This window comes from Leucoraja erinacea, chromosome 2 (assembly GCF_028641065.1).
Source record: "Leucoraja erinacea ecotype New England chromosome 2, Leri_hhj_1, whole genome shotgun sequence".
NCBI lineage: Eukaryota > Metazoa > Chordata > Chondrichthyes > Rajiformes > Rajidae > Leucoraja > Leucoraja erinaceus.
Window position 1 is genome coordinate 85682648 of NC_073378.1, and position 18548 is coordinate 85701195.

Sequence of the window (18548 nt, forward strand, 5' to 3'; positions counted from 1 at the left end):
TGTACCCATGCTCAATCTGTTGATTTCATTAACTTTACCACTAACTTCCACCCTGCCCTCATATGCATTTAGACAATCTATGACACCTCACTCCCCTTTCTTGATGTCTGTGTCTCTCTGTACCCATCACAGGGGCAGACTAACGACTAATATCTACTACAAACCCACTGACTCCCACACTTATCCGGACTACACCTCCTCCCATTCTGCCTCTTGCAAAGATACTATCCCTTACTCTCTATTTCTCTGTCTCTGACACTTTGGCCTCAAAGATGAGGCTTTTGCGATGTCCTCTTTCTTTAGTAAACATGATATTCCCCCTGCAATCACAGATGAATCCCTCATAGGTGTCTTCTCTGTGTCCCATAGTTCTGCTCTTGGTCCCCCTTCCCCCGAATATAACAAGGATTGAGCTCCCCTGATCATGGTCATTCATCCCTTCCCACCCAAACCACTCCCTCCCCAATATTTTCCTTTGCAACTGCAGGAGTCATAGCACCTGTTCCTATACCTCATCCCTCACATCCATCCAGATGAGACAGAGGCTCATGTACATCATCTAACCTCATCTACTGCATTCAGTGTTCCCGATGCAGCCTGATACACCGGTGAGATCAAGCGTAGACTCGGCAACTGTTCCACGCTACATTTGCGCTCAGTCTATCGAGGCATACTGGATCTCTTGGGCGCTATTTTAACTCTTTCCCATTCCCACACTGACCTTTCTGTCTTCGGCCTCCTCTAGTGCCAGAGTGAGGCCACATGCAAACTGGAGGAATAGCACATCATGTTCTGTATCTCCCCCTTCCCCCAACCCATTCTACATATTTCTTCCTCTTGATTGATTAGTAGGGTGTCAGAGATGAGAAGGCGGGAGAATGGGGTTAGGAAGGAGAGATAGGTCAGCCATGATTGAATGGCGTAGACTTGATAGGCCGAATTGCCTAATTCTGCTCCTACCACATCATCTTATAATCTCTGACTTCGCAATTCACTCCTCATCTATCTTTATCTCACACCTTTCGGCTTGTCATCTCTGGCGTTAGTGCAACCATCTGCCTATTTAAAACCACCCTTGACTGTATTCACCTATCACTCATCAGCTTTGTCCCATCCCTCCTCTCTTCCAGTTTTCCTGCCCTCACCCTCCAACACAATCAGTCTGAACAAGAGTCCCGACTTGAAATGTCACCTATCCATGTTCCCCATAGAAGTTGCATGACCTGCTGAGTTACTGTTACTACAGCACTTTGTGTCTTTTTTTGGAATACCAGCATCTGCAGTACATTGTCCCAACCTGTATATCACCATCTTCCACCCTTGGATGAGTCTACAGGTTTGTCAGCCTCACCAAACACCTGAGAACACACACAGCAGGAATGGAAACAGGAAGGATCCCCAGGTCTTGACCCAAAACGTCACCCATTCCTTATCTCCAGAGATACTGCCTGTCCCGCTGAGTTACTCCAGTTTTTTGTGTGTCTACCTTCGGTATAAACCAGCATCCGCAGTTGCTTCTTACACATCACCTATCCATGTTCTCCAGCGATGCTGCCGGACCTGCTGAGTTACTCCAGCGCTTGGTGTGTATCTCAGGTGTAGCAATTGAGAGCTGAGAGAAGGTGGCGCTACATTATGGGCAAACCTCCTCTGCATGAGTGGCAGCGGCAGCGGCTCTGGTCTCCTCTCCTCCCCTCCCACTTGTGATTGATAGTTGCGGCTGCACTGGGGGAAACTGGAAGGAGATTGTTCGGCTTCTAAGCGACGAGTAACTTAATGTTTTAAACCGCTCGGCTCTATTTCCACCTGGCAGCAGGAACACGTTTAACGACCGTAAATGTGACAGACGGAGTAACAGACATCTCTTACTCGGTGGGTGTACTTATGTGTCTCTACTTGCATATAAGTTTATTAATTGTTAATGCAAGCAGTTTTTTTTTAATTGGTGTTTATTTTCTTGTTGCAGCAGTTGCTGCGGTTGATTAATGTGCGGGCTTTAAGCAAGTCCGCTAGGGTAATGTGTCGTTTCTCGATTACGTACTCTTGAAAAGTTGGGAGGGTATTCTCAAGTTGGCAGAAGTGGCAGAACATCTCGTGAATTTGGGCTGGAAGTACTGAGTCAGAGGCTGTGCGGAGAGCGGGACGCTTCAGCCCCTCTTCCCGAGACATCAGCTGCCCTTACTCAATAACCCGGCATTGCTGTTCATCATTTTCTGTGGCTGAACCTTTGGATTTCCTTGGGTGTGTTGAGAGAAATATCTCAGAAAACTTTTTTATCCAGTATATTTTTTTCTGAATTAACAGTGTATTTTGTGCCTATTTAATTTTAGCTAAATACCCTCGAACATCATTTTCTCAGGTCAAGTAATGCTTCAAGTGGTAGTAAGGTAGCAGTTGTGAAATACGCACTTATGTTGCACTTATATTAAGTGAAGGGGAAATAACCACATTTTATTTTGTTGCGAATAAAGGGGTTTAACATTCTGCGGTCGTTCCATCTGTCCCAGTAACTTTATGCCCTTTTTCAAAGTTTCAGTGACTTTTTCTCGGTAGAGACCTGGGAGAGGTCTACCACACTGAAGTAGCTGGATCTTCTGGCTTTGCCAACTTGTAGTAGATGGGCATATGCTGGCTTTGCCAATTTGATCTAGTAGATGGGCATATGCAATGTTATTATTCCATTAACACGGCATGCCAGTTAAATATGGTTATGAACAGCTTGTTCTCTATACCGTATATGAACTTGATGTGATAGCCTCGATATCTGTGATACTGGCTCAAATAATCATTTGTAATGAACCAAAACAACATTCATTTATTTATGAAAGAATAAGTAGGAGTAAAAAACACAAATTATGAAGTTATTATAGAAATTAGCTTCCCGCATAATCAATAATACCCGTCAACCAAAAATGATTTAAAATACATTAAACTTTCCCTAGCTGGGTTATGCATTCCTTCAAATAAGTGTTGTCACATAAGGACACAATTTATAAGAAAATTATTACATTTGCTTTGCAAAAACAGTTTATTTAAAATGTGTCCAAATTATCAGTTCTGTCTAAGCGGCCTTGAACATGAGTTTGTTACAACAGCTGCAAGTGAAAGTTCCACAGAAGTGATTGCAAATGCCAACATTCCACAGTCTGTAGTATGGACAAAATTCTGAGTGTGGATCAGTGAAAAAACTCTGTTGAATTGCCCGCGTAGCCTGCTGCCAGAGATTCATGTTTCCCTTCCACAATATCAAAATTGATTTGGGGTAAACAGTCAGAAAAGACTATTACAGGAGCATAGCAGCTAGATTGTCTGCAGAATGAAAGTCCTAGTGCTTGCCACGGTGTTGTGCTTTACAATTTAAAATATACTAAGAACAAATACTTAAGTTTTAGCAAAGATGAAAACTTCTCAATATTTCTTCATGGTGACTTCCCTGAAAATAATTTTTGATTGTATTAAAAAGTTCATTTGCAAAGTGCAAGTAACAAAGAATCTTAAACAATCTGCATCCAAAAGGGGAATATTAATACTTCCTGTATATTTTTGAATATATTATGAGTTTTCTAAATTTTCACTGGACTTCAATCATACACCAGTTAGGTATGGGTATTGCCACAGTAAAATTCAATACTTTGAAATATCTTGCTAGGTGGAGTCAGAGGTAGACCATATGGCCCTTCAAGGCACATCCATCATTCTGTGGGACCATGTGACCTAACTCCAGGCATACCTTACCTAATACTTCAAAAAAAAAAAAGACGTGAATCACAGATTTAGAATTATTATTTTCTGCTTATAGAGTTGCCATTTGTTGAATAATGAACTATTTCCCAGCTATGCATCTGAAAAAATCTGAAATTTAAGACAGCCACCTACTCTGTGACTTCCCAACATTATTTTTGGCCTATGTTCCCGCTGGTTCCCCTTATTACTGAAGTGTTGTTCGATTTTTTAAATGCCAAAAAGACAGCCTGACTTTGTGCAAAGTCTTATAACTTAAAGCTTGGTCAAGTGCAGATGTATCATTTCATTCATTGTCACTGAAACTGCAGTTGTTAAATAAAGGTTTCAGTGTTTAGGATAGGACCAGTATTCAGAACACTGCAGTTCTGTATAGGAAGGGACTGCAGATGCAGGTTTAAACTGAGGATAGACACAAAAAGCTGGAATAACTCAGCAGGACTGAGTCTTGATTTGAGTCTTGACCCAAAACGTCACTTATTCCTTCTCCCCAGAGATGCTGCCTGTCCTACTGAGTTACTCCAGCCTTTTGTGTCTAGTGTAGTTCTGTAGCTGAGTTTGCTGCATACTGCTGGGGTTAATTTTACACTTCACATATTATATCAATGGACCCAGCCTATGCTTTGCAGTTACCTTCCCAAGCATGTAAACCACTGCATCTGCACATCAAGAACTGAGGTCTCGCATCACATGTGACAAACTCGGATTGTGCTTATGCACCACCCTGATTTTCACTGTTTGTGACCAGAGACATTTAAAAACAGTTGAAAAATATTTAAATAATTAAACCATATTAATTTACTTAGCTAATTAACTGACATTGACTGGGTGGGATTGTAGATAGTGAAGATGTTGTCAAAAATTGCAGCAGGATCTTAATCGGTTGGGCAAGTGGGCCGAGGAATGGTTAATGTAATTTAATACAGAGAAATGTGAGGTGTTGCATTTTGGAAGCACGGACATGGGCAGAACCTACATGGTGAATGGTAGGGCTCTGGTGGGTGTTGTAGAGCAGAGAGGTCTAGTGGTACAGGTACATCGTTTGTTGAAAGTGGCATCAATGGTAGATAGGTCACCTGCAGCCTAAAAGGCTTTTGGCACATCGGCTTCATCAGTTGGAACATTGTGTATAGAAGTTGGGAGGTTATGTTGCAGTTGTATAAGACATTATTGAGACTGCATTTAGGGTATGGTGTTCAGTTATGGGCACCAAGTTATAGAAAATATGTTACTGAGCTGGAAAGAGTGCAGAGAAGATTTACAAGGATGTTGCCAGGGCTTTAGTGCCAGAGCTGTGGGGAGAGGTTGAACTGGCTAGGACTCTATTCCCTGGAGCGCAGGAGGATGAGGGGTGATCTTATAGAGGTGCACAAGATCATGAGAGGAATAGATTGGATAGGTGCACAAAGCCTCTTGCCCCGAGTGGGGGAAATCAAGAACCAGAGGACATATGTTTAAGGTGAGGGGGGGGGGGGGGGAGGGGAAGATTAATAGGAAACTGAAGGTCTAACCTTTTTCACACAAAGTGATTGGTGCATGGAACAAGCTGCCAGAGGAGGTAGTTGAGGCAGGTACTATCACAATGTTTAAGAAACATTTAGATAGGTGCATGGATAGGACAGGTTTAGAGGGATATGGGCCATTGCCGATAGGTGGGACTAGTTTAATTGGGACATGTTGGACGGTTTGGGCAAGTTGGGCTGAAGGACCTGTTTCTATGATATCCGACTCTATGACTCAATTAGTTAAACATTAATATTAATAAAGAGCTTATTTTTGATGCTGGCTGCAGTATGTCTGATCCGTCAGGTCATTATAGCTCCTCTCTGGATCCTGCTGAGTTTACCAACCTAGCTGCAGATAACTCATGATTCTGAATGGAACCACCAGCAAGTTGTTGACACAATCCAGGTCTTTTAGGATAGTGCCTAATGCTGCCATATGTTCCATCAATTACATTTTTTGATGGGAACAAACTTTTGGCATTGGTTTATTGTTGTCATGAGTACCAAGACACCGTGAAAAATTGTGTTATTAACCCATTTAATCATTTGGAACTACTTGGATATGAGAATCCTTTCTGAGCATTACATCCTTCCGCGGGTATGGGAGTGAACACTTCTCACAATACTCCAAATGCAGTCTGTCCAGTGCCTTATCAAGCCTCAGCAATACATTGTGTCTTTATTATCTAGTCCTCAAAATAAATGCAAAATAAACAAAACATTGTATTTGCCTTCCTGACTACCAATTTGACTTGCAAATTGACTTTTTGGGAATCCTGTACCAGGACTGCCAAATCCATTTGCACCTCCAATTTCTGACTGCGCTCCCCATTTAGAAAATAGTCTATGCCTTTATTCCTACAATCAAAATACATGATTCCACACTTTGCTACACTATACTCCATCTGCCCACTCTCCCAAACTATCCAAGTCCTTCTGCAGAGTCACAGCTTCCTCTACACTACCTGCCCCTTCAAGTATCTTTGTATCACCCACAAACTTGGCCACAAAACCTTCATTTCCCTAATCACTCTAACCTGAAGACTGTACTCCCCAAATTCCACCAACATGTCTCCTTCCCCACTAGAGTAGACAAGACACTGGACAAAGTCTACACCAACGTGGCTGAAGCTTACAAAGCCATCCCCCTCCCCCACCTTGGTCAGTCTGATCACGTCTTATTGTTCCTGCTCCCTAAGTACTCCCCACTCATCAGACGGGTTAAACCAACTGTGAGGACAGTTAAAGTCTGGTCAGAGGAAGCGGACTTCACACTTCAGCAGTGTTTTGGAAACACTGACTGGAAGGCGTTTGCAGCCCAGGCCACCCTTGACTCCCACACGGACATTGATTCCTACACATCCTCTGTTCTGGACTTTATAAACTCCACCATCAATAGTGTCACCTCCCTCAAACAGGTGACCATATTCCCGAATCAGAAGCCATGGATGAACAGCGAGGTCAGGCTACTGCTGAAAGCACGGGACACCGCTTTCAGGTCAGGCGATGCTCGAGCCTACAGTTCATCCAGGGCTAACCTGAAGAGGGGCATCAGGAAGGCCAAGCACTGCCATAAGCTCAGGATTGAGGAGCACTTCAACAACAACTCTGACCCCCGACGCATGTGGCAAGGCATCCAGGCCATCACGGACTACAGACCCTCCAACACCACCCCCACATCCAGCGACGCCTCCTTCCTTGAGGAGCTTAATCACTTCTATGGCCGCTTCGACAGGGACAATCTAGAGACATCCATCAAGGCTGTGCTCCCTGCCGATCACCAACCCCTCACACTCACCCCCTACGACGTATACGTGGCACTGAGTAGGACTAATGCACGTAAAGCTGCTGGCCCTGACGGCATCCCCGGGCGCGTGCTCAGGGCCTGACATCTTCAACCTGTAACTTGCCCAAGCAGTTGTCCCCACTTGCCTTAAAACCACCTCCATCGTGCCAGTGCCAAAACACTCCACTGCGGCAAGCCTCAACGACTTCCGCCCAGTTGCACTTACCCCCATCATCAAGAAGTGCTTCGAGAGGCTGGTCCTGGCACACCTCAAAAGCTGCCTACCCCCCACACTGGATCCCTATCAGTTTGCCTACCGCAAGAACAGGAGTACGGAGGATGCCATCTCAACGGCACTTCACTCCGCCCTCTCCCACCTCGACACTAGAGACATTTACGTAAGAATGCTGTTCATCGATTACAGCTCAGCATTCAACACCATTATACCATCAAAACTGATCACCAAACTCGGTAACCTGGGCATCGACCCCTCCCTCTGCAACTGGATACTGGACTTTCTAACCAACAGACCCCAGTCTGTTAGGTTAGACAAGCACACCTCTTCAACCCTCACCCTGAACACCGGCGTTCCACAGGGCTGTATGCTGAGCCCCCTCCTCTACTCCCTCTTCACCTATGACTGCACACCTGTACATGGTACTAACACCATCATCAAGTATGCAGATGATACAACGGTGATTGGCCTCATCAGCAACAACGATGAGTTGGCCTACAGGGAGGAGGTCCAGCACTTAGCAGCATGGTGCGCTGACAACAACCTGGCCCTTAACTCCAAGAAGACCAAGGAGCTCATTGTAGACTTCAGGAAGTCAGAGGCGGCACACACACCCCCATCCACATTAACGGGACGGAGGTGGAACGTGTTTCTAGCTTCAGGTTCCTGGGAGTCAACATCTCCGATGATCTCTCTTGGACCCACAATACCTCAACTCTGATCAAGAAGGCTCACCAGCGTCTCTTCTTTCTGAGGAGACTGAAGAAGGTCCATCTGTCTCCTCAGATCCTGGTGAACTTCTACCGCTGCACCATCGAGAGCATCCTTACCAACTGCATCACAGTATGGTATGGCAACTGCTCTGTCTCCGACCGGAAGGCATTGCAGAGGGTGGTGAAAATTGCCCAACGCATCACCGGTTCCTCGCTCCCCTCCATTGAGTCTGTCCAAAGCAAGCGTTGTCTGCGGAGGGCGCTCAGCATCGCCAAGGACTGCTCTTACCCCAACCATGGACTGTTTACCCTCCTACCATCCGGGAGGCGCTACAGGTCTCTCCGTTGCCGGACCAGCAGGTCGAGGAACAGCTTCTTCCCGGCGGCTGTCACTCTACTCAACAACGTACCTCGGTGACTGCCAATCACCACCCCCCCCCCGGACACTTATTATTATTTATTCAAATCATTTGCTATGTCGCTCTTCCAGGGAGATGCTAAATGCATTTTGTTGTCTCTGTACTGTACACTGACAATGACAATTAAAATTGAATCTAAATCCGAATCTGAATCTAATCTAAATCATTGATATACAACAACATGTAGCGGCCCCAGCACCAATTCCTGTGGAACACTGCTAGTCACTGGCAGCCAAACAGATAAAGCACCCTTTAATGCCATGCTTTGCCTTCTGCCATCCAGCCAATCTGCTATCCAGGCTAATATTATTCCTCTGAAACCATGGGCTTTCAACTTCTTTAGCAGCCTCAACTGTGGCACCTTATCAAAGGCCTTCGGAAAATCCAGGTAAACAATATCCGTTGACTCTCTGTTGGCTATCCTGCTCTTTACTGCCTAAAATAATTCCAACAGGTTCACGAGGCAAGATCTCCCCTTCACAAAACCACAATTTTATCATGTGCTTCTAAGTACTCAGAAACCTCATCCTTTATAATGGACTCTAAAAGCTAACTAATCACTGGTCAGGCTAAACAGTTTCCACTCTTTTTGAACAGCGGAGTAATATTTGCAATTTTCAAATTGTCTGGAACCATCTCTGACTAATGATTCATGAAAGATCATGCCTCCACAATCTTTTGATCTGCTCCCCTGCCTCCATTTTTACCTATCGCACACTTACCTGAGACTTCTAGTGAACCTTGGTGATCAGAATGAAACCTTTCAGGTTTTACAACTGAAAAATTAGCAAGCAGGAAGGTGGGTTGACTAATGGTCCATATTTCCATTCTCTTTGTGTTAAGGTCTGTCGCTGAACCCCCTTCAAATCTGATCTAGCCTGTACATCATTTGGAGCCGAGTCGGGTCTCCGCTGCCGCTGCCGAGTCGGGTCTCCGCTGCCGCTGCCGCTGCCACAGCACCGAGGCCGAGTCGGGTCTCCGCTGCCGCTGCCACAGCACCGAGGCCGCCAGCTCCGCCTTTAGGACTTGGCGCAGACGGGGACGGGGAATACGACAGAAAAAAAGTCGCATCCCCCGAAGGAAGAGACCAAAACACGTTTCTCCCACCCACACACATACACAACTTAATAAAACAAAATTAACTATACCATTCCTAGTTGTATACACTGTATTTTACGGATTGCCACTAATTTTTGGTTAATAAAACAACAGATGTTGCAATATTATATTGACATGACATGAATTAAGCAATTTTGAAAATAGAACTTTTTCAAATGCCAGAACTAATTGCACTGTTAAAATCTAGAATATCACTCTGGTTTGGATCACTCAAGATAGATATCAAATTGACTATGACTGTTTAAAAATAATTCCTAATGATGACAAGATATTTAAGTTGGATAAATTACAAGACTGTTGTACAAATGCCCTAGATTAAAATGCCTTTTATATTTCTGGTAAGTCGTATATTGCGAGGTGGCATCAAAGGTCACTGACATCAATCCTAAAATCTGTTGGGAAACTTAAATAAACAAACAACTAAAGGGCCTGTCCCACCTGGGCGTCATTTGCGTGCGCTCAAATGGTGCGCCGACGGCATATGGACGGCGCATGGTTACAGACGTTGACGCACGGTGATGCATAATAAATTAGCATAGGCAATGTCCGTGCGTCACCGTGCATAACCATGCATCACCAACACGCGTCAGTACATCAGCGTACGCCATCAGTACATCAGCGTGCGCAAGGGATACATCACTCAGGTGGCACGTGAGGTGGCATTCCAAAATCCTTGGGTGCCGCGCGTCACTGCATACGCCACCACGCCTCACCATGCGCCAACCAATTTTTAGGATGTCGCGTAAACTGCCCGCAAATGTCACCCAAGTGGGACAGGCCCTTAAGCCAAAAGAGTTAATCCTAACGAACAGTGAATTACAATTCAAAGATTTTTTAATTGTTTAATAGGCAAAGTACACTACATTTGTTCTACTATGGCATATGCAGGGTTTGCATTACAATCCAAACGCACATTGTGCACTAATATTTAATGGCAAAAGTCAGTTTTTAAAAGTGTATTAGAATCCTCGGTTTTTGAAATGTCACACAATACAAAAAAAGCGTAGACTTCAATTTGGACATACAGAGCGGAAACAAGCTCTTAGGTCCACCATGTCCACGCCGAACTACGATCACCCCATACATTAGCACTATGCTACACTCTAGGGAATATTTACAATTTTATTTAAGCCAATTAACCTACAAACCTGTACATCTTTGGAATGTGGGAGGAAACCGGAGCACCCAGAGACAACCGGCGCGCCACAACCCAAGGGAGAATGCATAAACTCCGTACAGACAACACCGCGTTGTAAAGCAACAACTCTATCGCTGCACCACTGTGCCGCCCTTTTAATGTTAAAAGCAAGATTAATTATTGAGGTCACATTAAAAAAAAATTGCATTAACTTTAGGATGGATTATTTTAAAGACAATACCAAAGCCAAGGACAGTATTGGTGCTTCCATTAATGGTGGGAAAATGTGTGGTAAATATTTTCTGGGGCAAAATCAATTCAAGGCAGAGATTAATCGAGAATAGTCAGCATGTCTTTGTTTAGGGGAGATTCTTCTGACTGGTTTGATTGAAATTTTCAAGGAAGAACTAAATATATTAATAAAGTTCATATAGTAGACATGAACGTCAGTAAGGACTTGTGCAAGGGCTCACATTGGAAACTGGTCCGAAGATTTGCAGTGAATACAATGAAAGAGAATTTGGCAAATTTCATCCAACATTAATTTGATGATGGGCAGAAGGTGATGCTTGCGGCTTGCTTTTACAATTGGAAGTTTGTGATCAGTGGAGCACTGCAAGAATCATTGCTGGGATACAAAATCAAGCTGGTTGCGAATATAGGATTTACAATTATTGAGTTTGGACATGAGACGAGAACTGGTGGTATCAATACTAAGATTCTTGAATACATATTGATTTTCATGAATTCATAAGATAAACTAAGAAATGGCAGATCCTGAAAAATGTGAGATATATAGGATACTAGACCAAGTGCAGACCCGTTGGGTCTGCTCCCCCAATGGTGTGATCCCCCAACCCAATATTCCACCATGCACCCGTCTCCTCCAATGGAACTGAAGCAGTTCTCAAAAGTAAGATTCCAGCACTGCCCTGCCTCTTTAAAAAAAAATCCCTGCCTGCTGCAGCAGTGAAAAGTTCAGTGTTCCTGTCTTGCAACATTGTTTCGAAGTGTGTTGGAAGCTGAGGAAGGAGCAGCCGTCAACGAATCAAAAGGCAGGAAGGGATCCGTACTGCAGGCGGGCGGACTGATTTGAGTTTTATATACATACTAGACCAAGTGCAGACCCGTTGGGTCTGCTCCCCCAATGGTGTGATCCCCCAACCCAATATTCCACCATGCACCCGTCTCCTCCATTGGAACTGAGCCCGTTCCCAAATGTAAGATTGTAGCCCTCCCCTGCCTGCTGCAGCAGTGAAAAGTTCAGTGTTCCTCTCTTGCAACTTTGTTTCGAAGTGTGTTGGAAGCTGACATGTAAATGGAGAAGCCTGTTTATTTTTGAAATACTTGGGAGTGGGGGGGGGGGGGGGGGGGGGGGGGGGGGGGGGGGGGGAGGATTTGATTAAAAACATGTACTTCAACACGACGAAATGAAATGAGGAGCGGATACTTAGAAAGAAAAGCGAAATCTCTACCGAAATAGAAAATATCTCGGAGATTGAGCGTCTGGATTGGGTGTGGCAATGAATCAAAGGAAGAAATGCAGCCGGGCGGCAGCCGGACGGCAGGCGGACTGATTTGAGTTTTATATATATACTAGACCAAGTGCAGACCCGTTGGGTCTGCTCCCCCAATGGTGTGATCCCCCAACCCAATATTCCACCATGCACCCGTCTCCTCCATTGGAACTGAGCTCTGTTCCCAAATGTAAGATTGCAGCCCTCCCCTGCCTGCTGCAGCAGTGAAAAGTTCAGTGTTCCTCTCTTGCAACTTTGTTTCGAAATGTGTTGGAAGCTGACATGTAAATGGAGAAGCCTGGTTTATTTTTGAAATACTTGGGGGTGGGGTGGGGGGGGGAAGGATTTGATTAAAAACATGTACTTCAACACGACGAAATGAAATGAGGAGCAGATACTTAGAAAGAAAAGCGAAATCTCTACCGAAATGGAAAATATCTCGGAGATTGAGCGTCTGGATTGGGCGTGGCAATGAATCAAAGGAAGAAATGCAGCCGGCAGCCGTACATGCAAATGAATCCATTCCGATTGGACATCTGCGAGCATCGGCCATTCCGATTGGACATCTGCGAGTATCGGGCACGAATCGAAAGGCAGGAAGGGATCCGTACTGCAGGCGGACGGACGGATTTGAGTTTTATATAGATAGATAGATAGATAGATAGATAGATAGATAGATATAAAAAGGTGGCATGGGACAACTATATAAAACATTCATTGGAGTACTGAGTGTAGCTCTGATCATCAGATTATCGGAGGGATGTGATTGCATTTGAGGGATTGCAGAGTGAATAAAAGGGCCAGGATATTGTCGGGGATAAAATGTTTCACCTATGAGGAGAGATTTGGGAGACACAGGGCTTGAGGAAGATATTTTTTTAAACCACCCTGATGCTGCATGAAAACTGGAATGCACGGCCTCAGAAAGTGGTAGGGCCAGGTCCTCTCTCAACATTTTATAATAGAGGTGAGCACTTGAAATACTATATAATAGAATATACTATATAATAGAATTGTAAAATTGGATTAGTATGAATAAACGCTTAATGGCTGGCCCAGATAGCCATTAAGTGGGGTCAAAGATTACTGATCAAACTGTCCCCCAAGAGGAGGGGGGGGGGGGGGGGGGGGGGTAATTCATACTAATCCAAAATGAGCAAATTAATAATATTAATATATTAACAAGGGGGGTAGTTAGCATGTGTGCAGGGGGGGGGTAGATAGTGTGTGTGGGGGGGTGGTTAATGTGTGTGATGCTGCATACCGCCCCAGCTAAATTAGGAATGACCTGTCTAAAATTGAAGGTAGACAAAAATGCTGGAGAAACTCAGCGGGTGAGGGAGCATCTATGGAGAGAAGGAATAGGCGACATTTTTGGTCATGACCTTTCTTCAGACTGATGTCGGGGAGGGAGGGCGGGAAAAAGAAAATGAAGACGCAGAGACGATAGGCTTGTGGGACAGCTGGGAAGGGGAGAGGAAGAAGGGAGAAAGCAAGTCCCCACCTGCTTTAAAAGGGCATCAATTATACCGGTGCACAAGACGAGTAAGGTGACGTGCCTCAACGACTATCGACCAGTGGCACTAACGCTGGTGGTGATGAAGTGCTTTGAGAGGTTGATCATGGAGCAAATCAACTCCTACCTCGACAAAAACCTGGACCCACTGCAGTTCGCGTACCGTCACAACAGATCAACGGTGGATACGATCTCGCTGGCCCTCCACTCCGCACTGGACCACTTGGACAACAAAAACTCATATGTCAGGCAGTTATTCATCGATTACAGCTCGGCATTTAATACAATCATCCCCTCCAAACTGGTTTCCAAACTCCAAACTCGCATCCCTCTGCAATTGGATCCTCGACTTCCTCAATCACAGACCACAGTCTGTTCGTATTGGTGGAAATGTGTCAGCCTCGATAACAATCAGCACGGGAGAACCTCAAGGCTGCGTGCTCAGCCCCATGCTGTACTCACTCTATACCCATGACTGCGTAGCGAACCACAATGCGAACTCCATCATCAAGTTCGCTGACGACACCCCTGGTGTGGGACGTATCACTGATGGGGATGAGTCAGAATACAGAAGAGTGATCGAACAACTGTCCATATGGTGCCAGCGCAATAACCTGGCCCTCAACACCAGCAAAACCAAGGAACTGATTGTGGACTTTGGAAGGAGTAGGAGGGGGACCCACAGCCCCATTTATATCAACGGGTCGATGGTTGAAAGGGTCAAGAACTTCAAATTCCTGGGCGTGCACATCTCTGAAGATCTTTCCTGGTCCGAGAACACTAACGCAATTATCAAAAAAGCTCATCAGCGCCTCTACTTCCTGAGAAGATTACGGAGAGTCGGATTGTCAAGGAAGACTCTCTCTAACTTCTACAGGTGCACAGTAGAGAGCATGCTGACCGGTTGCATCGTGGCTTGGTTCGGCAATTTGAGCGCCCTGGAGAGGGAAAGACTACAAAAAGTAGTAAACACTGCCCAGTCCATCATCGGCTCTGACCTTCCTTCCATCGAGGGGATTTATCGCAGTCTCTGCCTCAAAAAGGCTGGCAGTATCATCAAAGACCCACACCATCCTGGCCACACACTCATCTCCCTGCTACCTTCAGGTAGAAGGTACAGGAGCCTGAAGACTGCAACAACCAGGTTCAGGAATAGCTACTTCCCCACAGCCATCAGGCTATTAAACCTGGCTTGGACAAAACTCTGATTATTAATAACCACTTTCTGTTATTTGCACTTTACCAGTTTATTTATTCATGTGTGTATATATTTATATCATGGTATATGGACACATTTATCTGTTTTGTAGTAAATGCCTACTATTTTCTGTGTGCTTAAGCAAAGCAAGAATTTCATTGTCCTATACAGGGACACATGACAATAAACGAACTTGAACTTGAACTTGACTATCTGAAATTGGAGAAGTCAGTGTTCATACTGCTGAGGTGTAACTATCAATGCAAAATATGAGATTCCTCCAATGTCCACACGGCCTCACTCTGGCAATGGTGGAGGCCCAGGACAGAAAGGTCGGATTCGCAATGGGAGGGGGTGTTGAAGTGCTGAGCCACCGGGAGATCAGATTGGTTAGTGCGAACTGAGCGGAGGTGTTGGGCGAAGTGATCGCCAAGCCTGCCCTTGGCCTCGCCGATGTAGAGAAGTTGTTCAGAGTTGCCCACCCCAGTCTAAATTTGAAGATAGGCACAAAATGCTGGAATAACCTAGGCAGGCAGTATCTCTGGAGAGAAGTAATGGCTGACGTTTCGGATCGAGACATTTCTTTGGGTCTGAAGTAGGGCTTCGACTTGAAACATCAGCCATTTCCTCTCTCTTGCGATGCTTCCTGTCCTGCTGAGTTACTCCAGCATTTTGTTTCTATCTTCGGTGTAAACCAGCAACTGCAGTTCCTTCCTATACAGTTTTACACATTTTAAAAGCTATAGAACTGAATTCTGTATTTTTGTAAAAGATTGCGAATCATACCAAACAGCTAATAATACATCTCACATATGATGAAAAGCTCAGTTGTGTTTTTATACGTGTGTTACACATAACCAAAACCTGTAAAGGTACAATCAGACATTATTGAAAGCACATTTGGTTCCTTTCCTGCCAGATTTGCACATAATTGTGGCATACACTATTGGTTCTGAATGGCTTAAAGAGTGTTTAAAGGATCGCTGTTCACTTGGATGTTTGTCGAGGAGTTAGTAGGAGGTAAAATTGGATTTGGGTGCACTGACATGTTGGGAATGTATGCTTTCCGATGGTTTACGGATGCGGAATGCACACATGATGCTTCGGGGGTCCACCAGCAGCCTCTGGCAATCAACAAAGGTTATTGTTCCCAAACATTTAAGCCCGGATTTTGTGCATGAATTCTTGCAGTGAATCCTGGAGGCATTATCCCCTGCCTTGTGATGTGGGATACTGAATGATAGCGGAGTTTATGAATATCAATTCAATCCGAGCAAATTAAAATTGTAATTAAAAATATTGAAATATACTACGCTCTTAACTGTTGAGGAGAAAAGTTGCAAGTATTGCTGAAATCCACTTCCATAAATTAATTATTCCGATGTTCTTCTGGCAAGCCACATTACTATCACTGTCTTAAACTTGAAGTTTTCCAAAACTTAATAGCCCTTGATATTCCATTCAGATTTTGCTTGCTGATCTGCATTGACTACTTGTTCAGTATCATCCTAATTTTAAATAATTCTCTTTGTTTATAAGTTCCTTCAGAGCTTTGCTCCAGACATGCCCGTATCTTCCTCCAGCCTAGCAATGCTTCATATTCCATGTGCTACTCTAATTCTGGCCTCATGCACATCCACGATACTTTAAAATTTAAGTTACCATTGGTGGCTACATCCAAACCTGTGAAGTGCCATACTTGAAATATTCCACCTTTGTCTGTTCCTCTTATTAAGATTGTCTATTTAACCAAACCTTTTTGTCCTAACATTGCTTTCAATTGCTTGATGGCAGGTTTTTGAGTTTGTTTTGAAAGGTCTGTGCCAATGGCGGGTATGCTTTGAGTTGCATCTTATTTATTATTAACAGGAAATCTTGAGTGACTTGAGATGTTAGCTATAAGGAGAGATTGGACAACCTGGGATTGTTTTCTCTGGAGCATTAGAGGCTGAAAGGAAACATGATATGTTTTTTTTTTAATTACGAGAGACATAGATAGGGTAGACCGTTAGAACCTTTATCTCCAGGGTGAAAAGTCAAAGACTAGAGGGTACATCATTAAGGTCAGAGGGTTAAAGGAGATCTGTGGGGCAAGTGTTCCCCTCCATCCCCCACAGAGAGTGATATGTCCCTGGAACACACTGCCAGTGGTGATAGTGGAAACAAATATGACAGTGGTGTTTAAGAGGCTTGCAAATATGTTGTAGATATGCAAGGATTGGACATTTGTGGATCAAGTGGTCAGAAGGGATTCGAGTAATTGGATGGTATATTAAACAGACATTGTGGCTGAAGAAGGGTTTTGGCCCGAAACGTTGCCTATTTCCTTCGCTCCATAGATGCTGCTGAACCCACTGAGTTTCTCCAGCATTTTTGTGTACCTTGTGGCTGTAGGGCCTGTTCACTGCTGTACTATTCTATGCAATATCTCTTGCTGATAGGTGTGAAATATCTCGGGGCGATTTAAGCATAATATGTCAGTACAATGCTCTACATGTTCTAGATTTTTGTTGGATTAATGTAAGCACCTCTTACCATTCTACTGCTTTCAATAGATGGGTTGTCATTTGATGGAGAGAATTGTCTGGCTGGTGTATGGCCCATTGGCCATTCATTCTTTAATTCCCAAGTGATGTTCACCGGACAGTGGCAAACAAGCCAGTGTTGGATATTTCCTGTGCATGAAACCTAATTTACCATAATATACTTGGCCCCTTATTATTTAAATTGTGTAATGATAGTAACTGCAAAATTAGAACCACTAATACCTTGTCAACATTCCATTGTTCTCACTGATTCCTTTTAAATTGGATTGGCATTGGGCAACCTCTTCCAGTGGAAGGCTCACCACCCCCTCGCTGCTGCTCTCTCTCCTGCTCTTCGCATGTCTATGCTCCGACCTGTTTTCTACATACAATCCCTGACGCATCTGCAGTCCCTTGTTTCTTCCAATAGAAATCTCAGATGAGCATTTGAAATTCCCTCCCCTGAAGGGCATCGGTGAACCAAATACTTTTACAACAATCTGGTAGTTTTTTGTTTTCACCATAACTAAGTCTAATCATTAACTGAATTTAAATTCTACAGTTGCCATAGCTTGTTAGTCCAGCAACTTGGCCTCTGTTCTTTAGCATTTAGGTACGCAGATATACAAAACAATAGGTGCTTTCTTCCTCCAATTTTGATATTTTGGTCATGCCTGTTCGGAACTGGCTGCCTATCTAAAAATATATGCTTGGCAAAAAAAGTGGATGGTGGCAACTCCATTTGAAAGCTTTCCAGAGAGACAGACAGTAACAGCAGTATCTGTAGCATGCAATTATTATTTTTTTCAACTAGTTTTGTGTGTTATGAGAATATAAAGCAGCAATTTAAGGATTAAGGTAATGCATCACTTAAATCAACAGTCATCTATTGGTGGAAATATTCAAATATCACTGTGTCACAGCAGCTGTTTATCAGCTGTGCCAACTGCAGTTGGTGTTTGTGTAAAATGACACACGGAACAGCAGGTCGATTTCACACTTCCAGCCAAAAGTTCTTTACCCTCTCAATTCCTCAGGAAATTATTTTCACTGACTTTCCCCCTCCATTTTCTCACATCTGCTACGGATTGCAATAATGACGCATTAAGCAACAATCACCATGAAAAGCCTCCATC

The 18548-nt window shown here is 44.1% G+C and overlaps 1 protein-coding gene across 3 annotated transcripts in view; it reads left to right on the forward strand.

The window, feature by feature from the left end:
• Positions 1-1695: 1695 nt before the first annotated feature.
• LOC129712007 (WAS/WASL-interacting protein family member 2-like) overlaps positions 1696-18548 on the forward strand; it is a 45410-nt gene continuing 28557 nt past the window's right edge. Inside the window, exon 1 of one of the 3 annotated variants that reach the window (XM_055660125.1) lies at positions 1696-1872. The gene's annotated coding sequence lies outside the window, so the exon portion shown is untranslated. The remainder of the gene's footprint in view (positions 1873-18548) is intronic. The other 2 variants (XM_055660133.1, XM_055660160.1) reach the window with 2 other exon arrangements.